The sequence below is a fragment of the Rana temporaria genome, chromosome 7 (assembly GCF_905171775.1).
Source record: "Rana temporaria chromosome 7, aRanTem1.1, whole genome shotgun sequence".
Classification (NCBI taxonomy): Eukaryota; Metazoa; Chordata; class Amphibia; order Anura; family Ranidae; genus Rana; species Rana temporaria.
Window position 1 is genome coordinate 91,433,086 of NC_053495.1, and position 14,002 is coordinate 91,447,087.

Genomic DNA, 14,002 nt, shown 5'->3' on the forward strand with positions numbered 1-14,002 from the left:
CATTTGTATTCAGCCCCCCTGAGTCAATACTTTGTAGAACCACCTTTTGCTGCAATTAGAGCTGCAAGTCTTTTTGGGGATGTCTCTACCTGGTTTGCACATTTAGAGAGTGACATTTTTGCCCATTCTTCTTTGCAAAAAAGCTCATGCTCTGTCAGATTGAATGGAGAGTGTCTAAACAGCAATTTTCAAGTCTTGCCACAGATTCTCAATTGGATTTAGGTCTGGACTGTGACTGGGCCATTCTAACACTTGAATATGTTTAATCGAAACCATTCCATTGTAGCTCTGACTGTATGTTTAGTGTTGTTGTCCTGCTGGAAAGTGAACCTCTGCCCCAGTCTCAAGGCTTTTGCAGACTCTAATGCCGCGTACACACCATCACTTTATGCGATGGAAAAAAAGTTTTCTGTGAAGTAAAAAACTACGTTTTTGAAACTTCAATTTTCAAAAACGACGTTGCCTACACACCATCGTTTTTTCACAATGCTCTAGCAAAGCGAGGTTACGTTCACCACTTTTTTCCATTGAAGCTTGCTTCATAACTAGCTTCTGGGCATGCGCGTGTTTAAAAACGTTGTTTTAAACGTCGTTTTTTGCTACACACAGTCAATTTCTGTGACACAAAAAACGACGTTTTGAAAAACGACACACAAAATTGAAGCATGCTTCAATTTTTTTTGTCGTTTTTCACAAGACATAAAACAATGTTTTCCCCCACACACGGTCATTTAAATTGACGTTTTTAAAAACGTCATGGTGTGTGATGGTGTGTACGCCGCATTACAGGTTTTCTTCTGAGATTTCCCTGTATTTGGCTCCATCCATCTTCCCATCAACTTGGACCAGCTTCCCTGTCCCTGTTGAAGAAAAGAATCCCCACAACATGATGCTGCCACCACCATGTTTTCACGGTGAGGATGGTGTGTTCAGGGTGATGTACAGTGTCATTTTTTTCTGCCACATATTGCGTTTTGCTTTTAGGCCAAAAAGTACATTTTTGGTCTCATCTGACCTGCGCATCTTCTTCCACGTGTTTGCTGTGTCCCCCACATGGCTTCTCACAAACTGCAAAAGGGACATCTTATGGCTTTCTTTCAACAATGGCTTTCTTTTTGCCACTCTTCCATAAAGGCCAGATTGGTGGAGTGCACAGATAATAGTTGCCCTGTGGACAGATTCTCCCACCTGAGCTGTGGATCTCTGCAGCTCCTCCAGAGTTACCAAGGGGCTCTTGGCTGCTTCTCTGATTAATGCTTTCCTTGCCCGAACTGTCAGTTTAGGTGGACGGCCATGTCTTGTTAGGTTTGCAGTTGTGCCATACTCTTTCCATTTTCTGATGATGGATTGAACAGTGCTCTGTGAGATGTTCAAAGCTTGGGATATTTTTTTATAACCTAACCCTGCTTTAAACTTGTCCACAACTTTATCCCTGACCTGTCTGGTGTGTTTCTTGGCCTTCATGATGCGGTTTGTTCATGAAGGTTTTCTGACAAACCTCTGAGGGCTTCACAAAACAGCTGTATTTATACTGTGATTAAATTACACACAGGTGAACTCTATTTACTAATTAGGTGATTTCTGCAGGTAATTGGCTCCACTAGATTTTAGTTAGGGGTATCAGAGTAAAGGGGGCTGAATACAAATGCATGCAACACTTTTCACATATTGATTTGTAAAAAATAAATAAAAACATTTATAATTTTCATTCTACTTCACAATTATGTGCTACTTTATGTTGGTGTATCACATAAAATCCCAATAAAATACATTTTAGTTTTTTGGTTTTAACATGCCAAAATGTGGAAAATTTCAGGGGGTAGGAATACTTTTTCAAGGCACTGTATATACACTGTATTAGGTGCCTGTGTTTAAGAAGCCATATTGAACTGGATTGCTTACATTGGGCCATAATTTCAAATAAGACCACAGTCATATGTAACAATTATTATATTGTCTCCTAACCGTCAAGATTTAACCAGAGATTACATCAGCCTTCTAGCTTGCTTTTCTTTTTTTGGGGGGGGGGGGGGCTGCTAAAAGGGTTCTACCTACAGTCTTATTAATGTGACCATTGTATTTTAGAACGTGTTAAATAAAATATTAAATGTTGTAGGGTAACTAGCATATTTGACAACCATGGCAGTTAATTTTGCCACCACAGTACAAAATTATTTGAATGCGCCTGTACGCTATACGTGTGTTTGCTTGATTATGCCGTAAACATGGTGCACAGCCATTCATGTCTATATGCAGCACATGGGCTGCCTAAGTGTTTGGGTGGGGGGAACTTTAGGATTTATGTCACACAGGCTTAGACGCCCATATGCAAAAGCCCTATAAAAAATCTATGCTATGCTTTTGCTGGACAAAAACAGATTCACTTTGAAAACCAACTACAGGCACCACCTTTTACTAGCTTTAGAGTACATATGCCCCTCTGGTACCTGTTTACATCAGCCATGTACTAATAGCATGCTGGCTTTTTTTACACTTAAAATTTATTTTTTTATGCTCTGGATAATGTAGCTTTTACTGTACCTATGTTCCCCTGTCGACATTAGCACTGCGAGTATGATATACACCAACGCTTGTGTTGTGCCCCTTTCTTCGTCTATGCTTGACAAGTCATAAAATCTCATCTGTGATGATGTTGCTGGCGTGTATTTTGTGAATGGCCAAGTGTTGGTGTCCATCATACCTGCACCACTAATGTTGGCCATTATAAGGGACAAAAAGTACAGCGAGAGCTAAATTATCTAAAGCATCCTTTTAAGCTGTATGAAGAAATCCAGCATGCTATTACTATACAGCTGATGTGCAACAGATACTATTCTTACTAAAGCTATACAAGAATGGTGTTTGAAGTAGGGTTTCAATGATGGCCTCACAACCGGCACATATTTTGCTTTACTCCCAGAAGCAAATACCATGTACTTCTAGGTATGGGGAGCATCTGACATACTATCTTTTTGCTCACGGTGACCAAACAGAGGGACTGGGGAGTGAATGGAAGTTGAAAATAAGCAGGTAAAGCATTAAAATGAACATGTTGCTTTGAAGTGCATGGACAAAGCATATGGTTAAAATGTATCTCAGCCCAAAATCATTTCATGTATTGCAGCCTAACAGTCCTTAGATGTGGCCACTTCTTTCTTTAACCTTTTGTTTGGATTTCTTCGATTTACTTGATGATCCCATAAACCACACAGATTCTGTCCCCGGATGACTATGTCCACTTCTCCATTGTATCTATGGAGGGAGCCATGGCAGCCACCCAGTCTAGACTTCAAACATATCTGCCTTTGTTTATCCCCTTTTTATATGTTGGGTGATGGGAGTAGAGGTTTATAGAAGAAAGGTAACATTGTTTTATGCTTTTAATTCCAGTTTAGCTTAGTGACAACGAGACTGCATTTCTGGAAAGATAAACAGGTATTAACTATACTTAATAAAAATGTGCTTAGCCAGAAAAATGATGCAACATTTTTATTTGTATACAGGATTTATATAGTGCCAACAGTTTGGGCAGTGCTTTACAATAAGGGCAGACTGTACAGTTACAAAGCAATTTAATACAGGAGGAATCAGAGGGCTCTGCTTGTTAAAGCTTACAATCTAGGAGGCAGAGTCCAGTGAAACAAAAGGTAATAGCTGTGGGGGGATAAGCTGATGGAGAAAATAAAAGTAAAGTTGTTAGGTGTGGGCAGAATAGGCTTCTCTGAAGAGGAGGGCTTTCAGGGATCGTCTAAAAGTAAACCAAGTAGGATATAATCGGACAGATTTGGGTAGGGAGTTCCAAAGGATGGGAAAGGTTAGGGAAAAGTGCTGGAGGCAAGCATGGGAGGAGGTGACGAGGGGGCTAGGGAGCAGGAGGTCTTTGAAAGAAACAAAGAGAATGATTGGTATTTTGGTATTTTAACCATTCAACCCCCGGACCATATTGCTGGTCAAAGACCAGAGCACTTTTTTGCGATTCGGCACTGTGTCGCTAAAACTGACAATTGCGCGGTCGTGCGACGTGGCTCCCAAAAATTGGCGCCCTTTTTTCCCCACAAATAGAGCTTTCTTTTGGTGGTATTTGATCACCTATGCGGTTTTTAGTTTTTGCTCTATAAACAAAATTGGAGCGACAATTTTGAAAAAAATGAATATTTTTTACTTTTTGCTATAATAAATATCCCCCAAAAATATATAAAAAAACTTTTTTTTTCCTCAGTTTAGGCCGATACGTATTCTAATACATATTTTTCGTAAAAAAAATAAATCGCAATAAGCATTTATTGATTGGTTTGCGCAAAAGTTATAGCGTTTACAAAATAGGGGGTATTTTTATGGCATTTTTATTAATATTTTTTTTTTTACTAGTAATGGCGGCGATCAGCGATTTTTTTTTCGGTACTGCGACATTATGGCGGACACTTCGGACACTTTTGACACATTTTTGGGACCATTGGCATGTTTATAGCGATCAGTGCTATAAAAATGCATTGGATTACTATAAAAATGCCACTGGCAGTGAAGGGGTTAACACTAGGGGGTGGGGAAGGGGTTAAGTATGTTCCCTGGGTGTGTTCTAACTGTAGGGGGGTGGTGGCCTCAGTAGGGGAAATGACTGATCTTCTGTTCATACATTGTATGAACAGAAGATCAGCATTTCTCTCCCTGACAGGACCGGGAGCTGTGTGTTTACACACACAGCTCCCGATCCCCACTCTGTAACGAGCAATCGCGCGTGCCCGGCGGTGATCGCGCCCGCCGGGCACGGGAGTCGGGGGGCGCATGCGCGCGCCTCCGGCACCGCGCACGCGCCCCTAGTGGCCTGCGTGAGAGCCGACGTTACATTATGTGCTGTCGCGCAGGGGAGCCGACATGCCGCCGTAAAACGACGGCGGCTGGTCGGCGACCAGTTAAAACTAGGTCAGTGATGTAGCTGGGGCCAAAGTGCTTTGTAAGTACTTATTAGTATTTTAAATTTAGTTGGCTGAGTGGCAGCCAGTGGATGGATTAGAAGGGGGGAGTAGCAGACACTGAACGGTTGCTAAGGAGGATGAGTCTTGCAGCAGCATTTATGATGGGCTGAAGGGGGGATATCCTATGTAAAGGTAATCCAATGAGAGGGGAGTTGCAGAAATCGAGGCAAGAGTTGATCAGGGTGTGAACTAGGAGCTTTGTGGTGTCATTGGTTAGAAAGAGGCATATTTATGAGGTGTAGGTAGAGGTTGCAAGATTTGGACAGTGATTGGACATATTTAGTATAAGGGATGGAGGTTGTTTTCAGCCTGGAAAACAAAACTAAAGCAGCCACCACAATAAAGGACAGGTAAACTGCAACATATTACATTTTTATTTGTGGGTTTAATTATTTCACTTTTTTTTTTTAAGATGGTGATATTTTTATTTGGTTGTAACTGGAGTGCCAGCACTTGTACATCTCCTCACATGCTCAAAATGACAGCAATGCATGGCTTTGTATGTTTTTTTTTTATGCAGAATGATATTTATAACCACAATGCAGAGGGAGGATTGATGATTGTGTTTAGGACATATCTACTAACAAAATATTTCTTTGCAAATATTGCAGCGTTCCCCAAAAAAATTAAAATAAGCATCGCTATATAAACAAATATAGTTCAAATAAGTGATCTAGAATACCAAATCCAAAATGATTATTAATATTTGAAAATAATTTTTATAAAATGACTTTAAAAACTGTAATAAATCTCATGCATAAACAATATATGCGATAACATCCTTCAATAGTGAATAATAGTCCATAAAAAGATAAGCGTCCAATATTTCCTGATATTCACACAACACAGAGGGGAGGATGTGTCATTGTGTTCAGCAGACATATTTACTGACAAAGGCAAACAGTCATTTAGAGGCTTTTAAAAAATGCCAGCTCCTTGCCTGGCAAATCACATCCTTTTTATACTGACCTCCAGACCTGGTTGGTAGAGGTGTTTAAATTGTTATTTTGGCTAACAAGCAAGTTGAATGTTACTGTAACCATCTACCACTTACCACATTTTTTTTAAAGCGTATGGCTTCCAAAAAGTTTTATTTTAGTTACAGGTGGAGCCTGGTGGGTTTGTAAGTCTTGGAAATGCAGACAATCAAATCCAACTCTGCTCATGTTGCATTCTGGATTATGTAATATCATAAAAAAAGGGTCCCAATAATAAGCGATATTTTATGTGAGCAAAGCTTTAGGAAAATAAACCGCTGTCTGCACTAGAAGATCTGCACAAAGTACTACCAGAGCCAGTCACTAAGGGCCACACAGGTGATCCTGATGCTGCGACAAGTTTGGAACGTTGAGTTCACTAAGAGATCACTTCCAAGTCTCTGTGGCATTGCTCTTTTGCTAGTCAGGCCACCAATATGTCACTACATTCATGTTGACCTCTTAGGCAAGATGTGCAAGAGCCTTCTACTTGTCTCTGTGCAATCACTCCCTTGCTATCCCCTAATGCTGTTGAATATCCCTCACTAAGTGAGGGATATTCAACAGCATTAGGGGATAGCAAGGCAATGATTCCACAGAGATGAGTAGAGGGCTCTTGCACATCTTGCCTAAGAGGTCAAAATGAATGTATTATTCTTGGACCTGTTCTCTTTGGGCCCATTCACACTGTTCCAGACACATTAATGCATGTTATGCCATGTATCAATATGCACTGCTACTAGAATGCACCAAAAGAGTGCATGTAACATTTCTGGAAGTACATCACAATGCATATACCTTGGTTGCTGCTCTTTGCACTGGGGTGCGTTGGGGTGCAATTCAGAATGCATGTGTCACGGTCTGGGGTCAGGCTCAGAGGCCAATTGCTATAGCAGTGACAGAACAGGTATACAGGCAGTAGAGTAGTCCAGGAACAGGCCGAGGGTCAAACACAGGTGGTTGCAGATTGGGATCAGGCAATAGAGAAGTCCAGGAACAGGCCGAGGGTCAAACACAGGTGGTTGCAGATTGGGATCAGGCAATAGAGAAGTCCAGGAACAGGCCGAGGGTCAAACACAGGTGGTTGCAGATTGGGATCAGGCAATAGAGAAGTCCAGGAACAGGCCGCGGGTCAAACACAGGTGGTTGCAGATACAATGGCAGCAGAGCAGACAAATCGCAAGGCACTGGCTGGGAAGGCACAATAACCTGGCAAAGAGGAAGTGCAGAGACGAGGCTTTTATAGGAAGTCTGTGGGAGGAGCAAGGGGTTCAAGGTTCAATGCAATCAAGACACAAGGCAGGAATGTTCAATGGATCAGATGGGTTTGTCCAGCAGATCAGACAGGGAGCTGTCCAGCATCCCAGATAGCTCAGTGAGAAGGTTCACCGCCAGCCACAGATGAGGTCCCAGGTTCAAGTCCAGGTCCTGACAGTACTCCCCTCCTCTCAGGATGTCCTCTGGACGTCCTAGGACTTGGCTTGTGAGGAAACCTCTGGTGGAATACTTTTGTTAATCTAGGGAGTGAACCTTATTATTGCTTCAGAAGTTCCTGCCCGGGAGATTCTCCTCGCTTGCAAGGCTTTTTCAAACATCTCCAGCTCCTGCTTACGGATAAGGGTGCCATTCGAGGCATACATACAGTCAGGTGGTAGAACTTCTTTGGCAGGACAGGAATTAGTGATGAAACCAGACTTTACGGAAGTGGCGACGGTATCAGGAACAGGCGTTTTCTTAAGAAGTAGCGAAGATGTTTCTGGAGCAGGAGGTGGTTCTTTGGCAGGACAGGGTGATGTTAAGGTATTTACCACTGTGGAGTGTGGGTTGACTACTGGAACTGATCTGTTGTCAGGAAGATGCATAGTTCCCCTTAGGCCAGATGGTAGGGGTTTCACAGGGGTATTGGTTGCAGGTTCAAGAGGGGCACTGGTATCGTTGACCACCGTAGTCTGGGAACCCACTTGTGCCATCGAACACGGACAGGCCTTAAAGCAACCTTGGCAGTTCACAGGCCGAACAGCAGGGATAGCATGATGAGTCCCAATAGTACACACTTGAAGAACCTTTGGTCGAGGTGGGCGAGTTGGGCAGAGGGAGATAAGGTGACCTCTTTCTCCACAATAGAAACAAAGGCCATAGCCTCTCCTCCGCTCTCTTTCACCTTTAGACAGCTTGGTCTGGATGACCCCGATCTCCATTGGTTCCACATCTTCCAGGATAGGTGTGTGTATATCCACAGGAATGCAAAGGCTTTGTGGTGTTAGGGCTTCACGGCTTGGCACATACTGGGATGGCTCAGAGTCGTATGTGTACCGGGTATTCCTGTCCCTGGGTTCCCGTAGGCCACATGAGCTAGGAGCAGACTTGGGAATCCTGGTTTTCTTGGCAACAGTACAGTGAGAGTCCAGAGCTAACATAAATGCTTCCCAGCTGTCCAAGACTGGACTCCTTTCCTGTAGTACCTGATGAGCCCATGCTTTGATTGGTCCAGTGAGCAGGTTGATAGTAGCGCGAACCTTTATATAATCGGTGGCATAGGTCCTAGGCTTAAGAGCAAACAACAGCTCGCAATCCACCTTGAAGCACAAGAATGATGCACGGCTACCATCAAACCTCTCTGGCATCACCACAAATGGCTCAGGGCATGCTGGTTCCAGGGCTGGGCCTACTGTACCTTTCAGTAACAGAACTTCTTGCTGGAGCTCCAAAAGTTGCTGCCTGAGAGGAGCCACAGCCTTTGCTATAGCGGCCTCCATGTTTTAGGCCAGGTTATTCTGTCACGGTCTGGGGTCAGGCTCAGAGGCCAATTGCTATAGCAGTGACAGAACAGGTATACAGGCAGTAGAGTAGTCCAGGAACAGGCCGAGGGTGGTCAAACACAGGTGGTTGCAGATTGGGATCAGGCAATAGAGAAGTCCAGGAACAGGCCGAGGGTCAAACACAGGTGGTTGCAGATTGGGATCAGGCAATAGAGAAGTCCAGGAACAGGCCGCGGGTCAAACACAGGTGGTTGCAGATACAATGGCAGCAGAGCAGACAAATCGCAAGGCACTGGCTGGGAAGGCACAATAACCTGGCAAAGAGGAAGTGCAGAGACAAGGCTTTTATAGGAAGTCTGTGGGAGGAGCAAGGGGTTCAAGGTTCAATGCAATCAAGACACAAGGCAGGAATGTTCAATGGATCAGATGGGTTTGTCCAGCAGATCAGACAGGGAGCTGTCCAGCATCCCAGATAGCTCAGTGAGAAGGTTCACCGCCAGCCACAGATGAGGTCCCAGGTTCAAGTCCAGGTCCTGACAGCATGCAAGTAAATGCATAAAAAACACAATAACATGTTGCTACAACACTATAGTGTAAATTGATGTAAAACCTTGTGCCTCTACAATGGAAATCCATGAGTCAAGTAACTAACTGAAAATAATGCATACCCTACTATTGTATCTCAATAATTGTTATTCAGGAGTAATTGCACTGAGCTGCTGAGAGATTCCTGTAGTGGATAGTCTACAAACCTCTATATTTAATACTTTGAATAAAAAAACAAGCTTGTAAAATGCAAATACCACACCAGTGACTACTTTTAAAGTGGATGTATAGCCCATCCTTTTTTTGGATACAGTAGGTAAAGGTTAAAACCCCACTTGTAAAACTTAATGATAGTATGAACTTACAACCAAGTGGCTGCCTGAGAGACCAAGGCCAGGATGCACTGATATTGCAGAATGCACTGTAACTGGAAATGATGGTTCACAGTGCCTTATAGCATACTCTTGGACAATGGTTTGCCTTATCCAGCATATAATAGTAGCAGTGAATGTGGCCCATATGCAAACACAAACAGGGTACAAACAGGCTTGCAAGACAATGGCACCAGCTCCAAGACTCTACTTAACTAGTAGGAATGGCGTTTTCTAAAAAAGGTTAAGCTCCCACAGTGACAACATAGGTCTGACCACAGGAGCGTTGTGAATAACACCCTGAAAAAAAGATGCGGACAAGAGGCAGTGATGCCCAGGGACACTGATATATGTCTTCCAAGTATGATGGTAAATCTTGCAAAACATGGACTTGCTAGGTATAATCCATGGTGTGGATGATCACATAATCCTCTGTCCTTCAGGATTTGACTTTGACCAGCCAAGCCATTTAAGTTAGTGGTTGTAAAGCAAAGTAGTTGTAAAACAAAGTGGTAAAAGGGCCCTTATGACAACAGGTCTTCTCAAAAGTGATAGACCCCAAGAAGTGTCCACTATCTGATGGTCACAGTCTGGTTATCATGACCTGCTGGACTAATTCAGAACCACTAGGATCACCAGAATCTTTTCAACCTTAACCACTTGCTTACTGGGCACATATACCCCCCTCCTGCCCATGCGAAATTTCAGCTTCCGGCACTGCGTCGCTTTAACTAACAATTGCGCGGTCGTGCGACGTGGCTCCCAAACAAAATTGACGTCCTTTTTTCCCCACAAATAGAGCTTTCTTTTGGTGGTATTTGGTATTTGATTACCTCTGTGGTTTTTATTTTTTGCGCTATAAACAAAAAAAGAGCAACAATTTTGAAAAAACAACTCATTTTTTACTTTTTGCTATAATATGCCAATTTTTTTTAAAAAAAATTAAATATTTTTTTTCTCAGTTTAGGCCGATACGTATTCTTCTACATATTTTTGGTAAAAAAAAAAATAAATCACAATAAGCGCAAAAGTTATAGCGTCTACAAAATAGGGGACAGAATGATTTTTTTTTTTTATTATTATTATTTTTTTACTAGTAATTGCGGCGATCTGCGATTTTTATTGGGACTGCGACATTATGGCGGACACATCGGACACTTTTGACACATTTTTGGGACCATTCACATTTATACAGCAAACAGTGCTATAAATATGTGCTAATTACTGTATAAATGTGACTGGCAGGGAAGGGGTTAACACTAGGGGTCAAGGAGGGGGTTAAATGTGTACCCTGCATAGTGTTTCTAACTGTGGGGTAAGGAGACTAACTGGGGGAGATGACCGATCTGTGTCCCTATGTACAAGGGACACAGCATTGGTCTCCTCTCCCTGACAGGACGTGGATCTGTGTGTTTACACACACAGATCCACGTCCTTGTCTGTGTAACGGCCGATCATGGGTGCCTGGCAGACATCGCGGGCGCCAGGCACGCACATCTAAAGACGTCCTCCCGGCAATTGAGAACCACCTTGTGGCCGTCTTTTGGCAATAGGGAGGATACCAAGTGGTTAATGGGGTTGTAAAGAAAATTTATTTTTTCCCCCTAAATAGCTTCCTTTACCTTAGTGCAGTCCTCCTTTACTTACCTCATCCTTCAATTTTGCTTTTAAATGTCCTTATTTCTTCTGAGAAATGCTCACTTCCTGTTCTTCTGTCTGTAACTCACCACCTCAGCCTCTTGAGGGGGGAGGGGGCAAGCAGGCAAGTCAGGACACTCTCTACTTTGCAGATAGAGAAAGGAGCTGTGTGTTAGTGGGCGTCCTGACACTCCTGCTCGCCCCCTCAAGAGGCTTTCTCCACACCAGCAAAAAAGCCTCGCATTACGGTGGTGAGTTACAGACAGAAGAACAGGAAGTGAGCATTTCTCAGAAGAAATAAGGACATTTAAAAGCAAAATTGAAGAATGAGGTAATTAAAGGAGGACTGCACTAAGGTAAAGGAAGCTATTTAGGGAAAAAAAATTTTTTCCTTTACAACCCCTTTAATTTGGTATAGTAGGTATGGCAAAAGTCTTACTGACAAGTAAGCATATTTTAGTGTAGCAGTCCCATGGAGCCACCAATGCCTCTGCTCAAGGGTCTTTTTTTATTGCTACAAAGCTGTCCACCTGATTGAGGCCGAATGCCAGAAGATTGACATCTGGAGTTCCCCATCATAAGATTTGTTGGAATACGTACAGAGTACCTACAGATGAAGGGTCTACGCTCCCTGATCCAGACCTTTTTGACTGAGATAGTCTGCTTGCCAGTTTTTTACCGCTCTTATGTGTACTGTGGAAATAGCCAGCATGAGATTTTCTACCCAACTCAGTATGTGAGGCAGGTCTACAACTGATGCCGTGCTTTTGGTTCCTCCTGATGGTTTATATGTGCCACCATTGTCTGACTGCACTACACAAAATGTTCATCGAGTGAAGCAGATCCCATCTGATGTTCCAACACATTGCTGTAAATCAGACACTCCTCTGGGCTCCAAGAACCTGGAATGGATCAGACACTCGAACTCCTGCCTGTTTGCCCAGGCTGGCATCTATTGTTACCATCTTCCAGTAAAAAGGCCAGAAGTAACTTCTGAGCTAGAAGCAGAGGAAGATGGAGCCACCAGACTTTATATGATGACTTAATCTCACTGTCCAGAGACAGTGGACAATCTGATCTACTACAACAGAATTTTGTGCTGCATAATCCTGTCCTGGAGTGGTGTTAGAAATAAGGGATCACTTTGAGGACCTTTATCATGAGACCCAAAACTACTATCCAATAGTGGGTCAGTGACCACCAGTGAGAATGTAGTTAACAAATAGGGATGAGCCGAATACCCCCCATTCGGTTCGCAGCTGGACATGCAGCAGGCAAAAAATTTGTTAAAGTCTATGGGACACGAACATGAAAAATCAAAAGGTTAATATGCTTGTCATAAAGTGTTTGGGGACCTGGGTCCTGCCCCAGGGGACATGTATCAATGCAAAAAAAAAGTTTTAAAAACTGTAGTTTTTTCAGGAGCAGTGATTTTAATAATGCTTCAAGTGAAACAATAAAAGTGAAATATTCCTTTAAATTTCGTACCTGGGGGGTGTCTATAGTATGCCTGTAAATTAGAAAATGTGTCCTGTGTTTATATCAGTCTCTGCACAAAATGACATTTCTAAAGGAATACAAGTAATTTAAAACTAATCAGGGCTATAATGAATTGTCGGGTCCCGGCAATACAAATAAAAGTCATTGAAAATAAAAATGCGTGGGGGACCCCCCAAATTCCATTACCAGGCCCTTCAGGCCTGGTATGGATTTTAAGGGGAACTCCGCTCCAAACTAAAAAAAATGGCATGGGGTTCCCCCCAAAAAATCCACACCAGACCCTTATTCGAGCACACAACCTGGCAGGCTGCAGGAAAAGAGGGGGAGGGGGACGAGAATGTGCCCCCCCCTCCTGAACTGTACCAGGCCACATGCCCTTAACATTGGGAGGATGTCCCCATGTTGATGGGGACACGGGCCTTATCCCCACAACCCTTGCCTGGTGGTTGTGGGGGTCTGCGGGGCAGGGGGCTTATTGGAAGTTGGAAGTCCCCTTTAACAAAGGGGACCCCCAGATGCCTCCCCCCTATTTGAATTCGTAAGGGACATACCCCTAACATTTCACAAAAAAAGTGTCAAAATGTTAAAAACGACAGACGGCTTGGGACAAGTCCTTTATTAAAAAAAATGTAATAAAATAAAAAAAAAAAGATTCCAGCGATGTAATCCATTCTCGATCTCCAGCGAGGATACGACGCATTACAATCCTGCCTCCACCTGAGGCACCCGAAGAATGACGCGCCGCCAGCCTGACAGCTCTTATATAGCTGAGGGCCAGAAACGCAAGGGGAATCGCCGGGGTTACCCAGTGACGTGTACGGGTGACCCCTCCCCCCTCTGGTGCAACGGGAAACCTGCGTTGCGTCAGAGGGGGCGGGGTCACCCGTACACATCACTGGGTAACCCTGGTGATTCCCCTTGCGTCTCTGGCCCCGCCCTCACCTATATAAGAGCTGTCAGGCTGGCGGCGCATCATTCGACAGGTGCCTCCAATGGAGGCAGGATCGTGTACATCGTATCCTCACTGGAGATCATCGCTGGAGATGGAGAATGGATTATATCGCTGTAATCTTTTTATTTTTTTAATTTAAATTTTTTTTATTTTTAATAAGGACTTGTCCCAAGCAGTCTCCTGTCGTTTTAAAAATGTTGACACTTTTTTCCGTGAAATGGTAGGGGTACAATATACCCTTTACCAATTCACATGGGGGGGAGGCGGGATCTGGGGGTCCCCTTTG

General features: G+C 43.4%; 1 protein-coding gene across 4 annotated transcripts in view; it reads left to right on the top strand.

The window, feature by feature from the left end:
• PMM1 (phosphomannomutase 1) overlaps positions 1-14,002 on the top strand; it is a 106,048-nt gene that overhangs the window by 34,218 nt on the left and 57,828 nt on the right. The window lies entirely within an intron of this gene.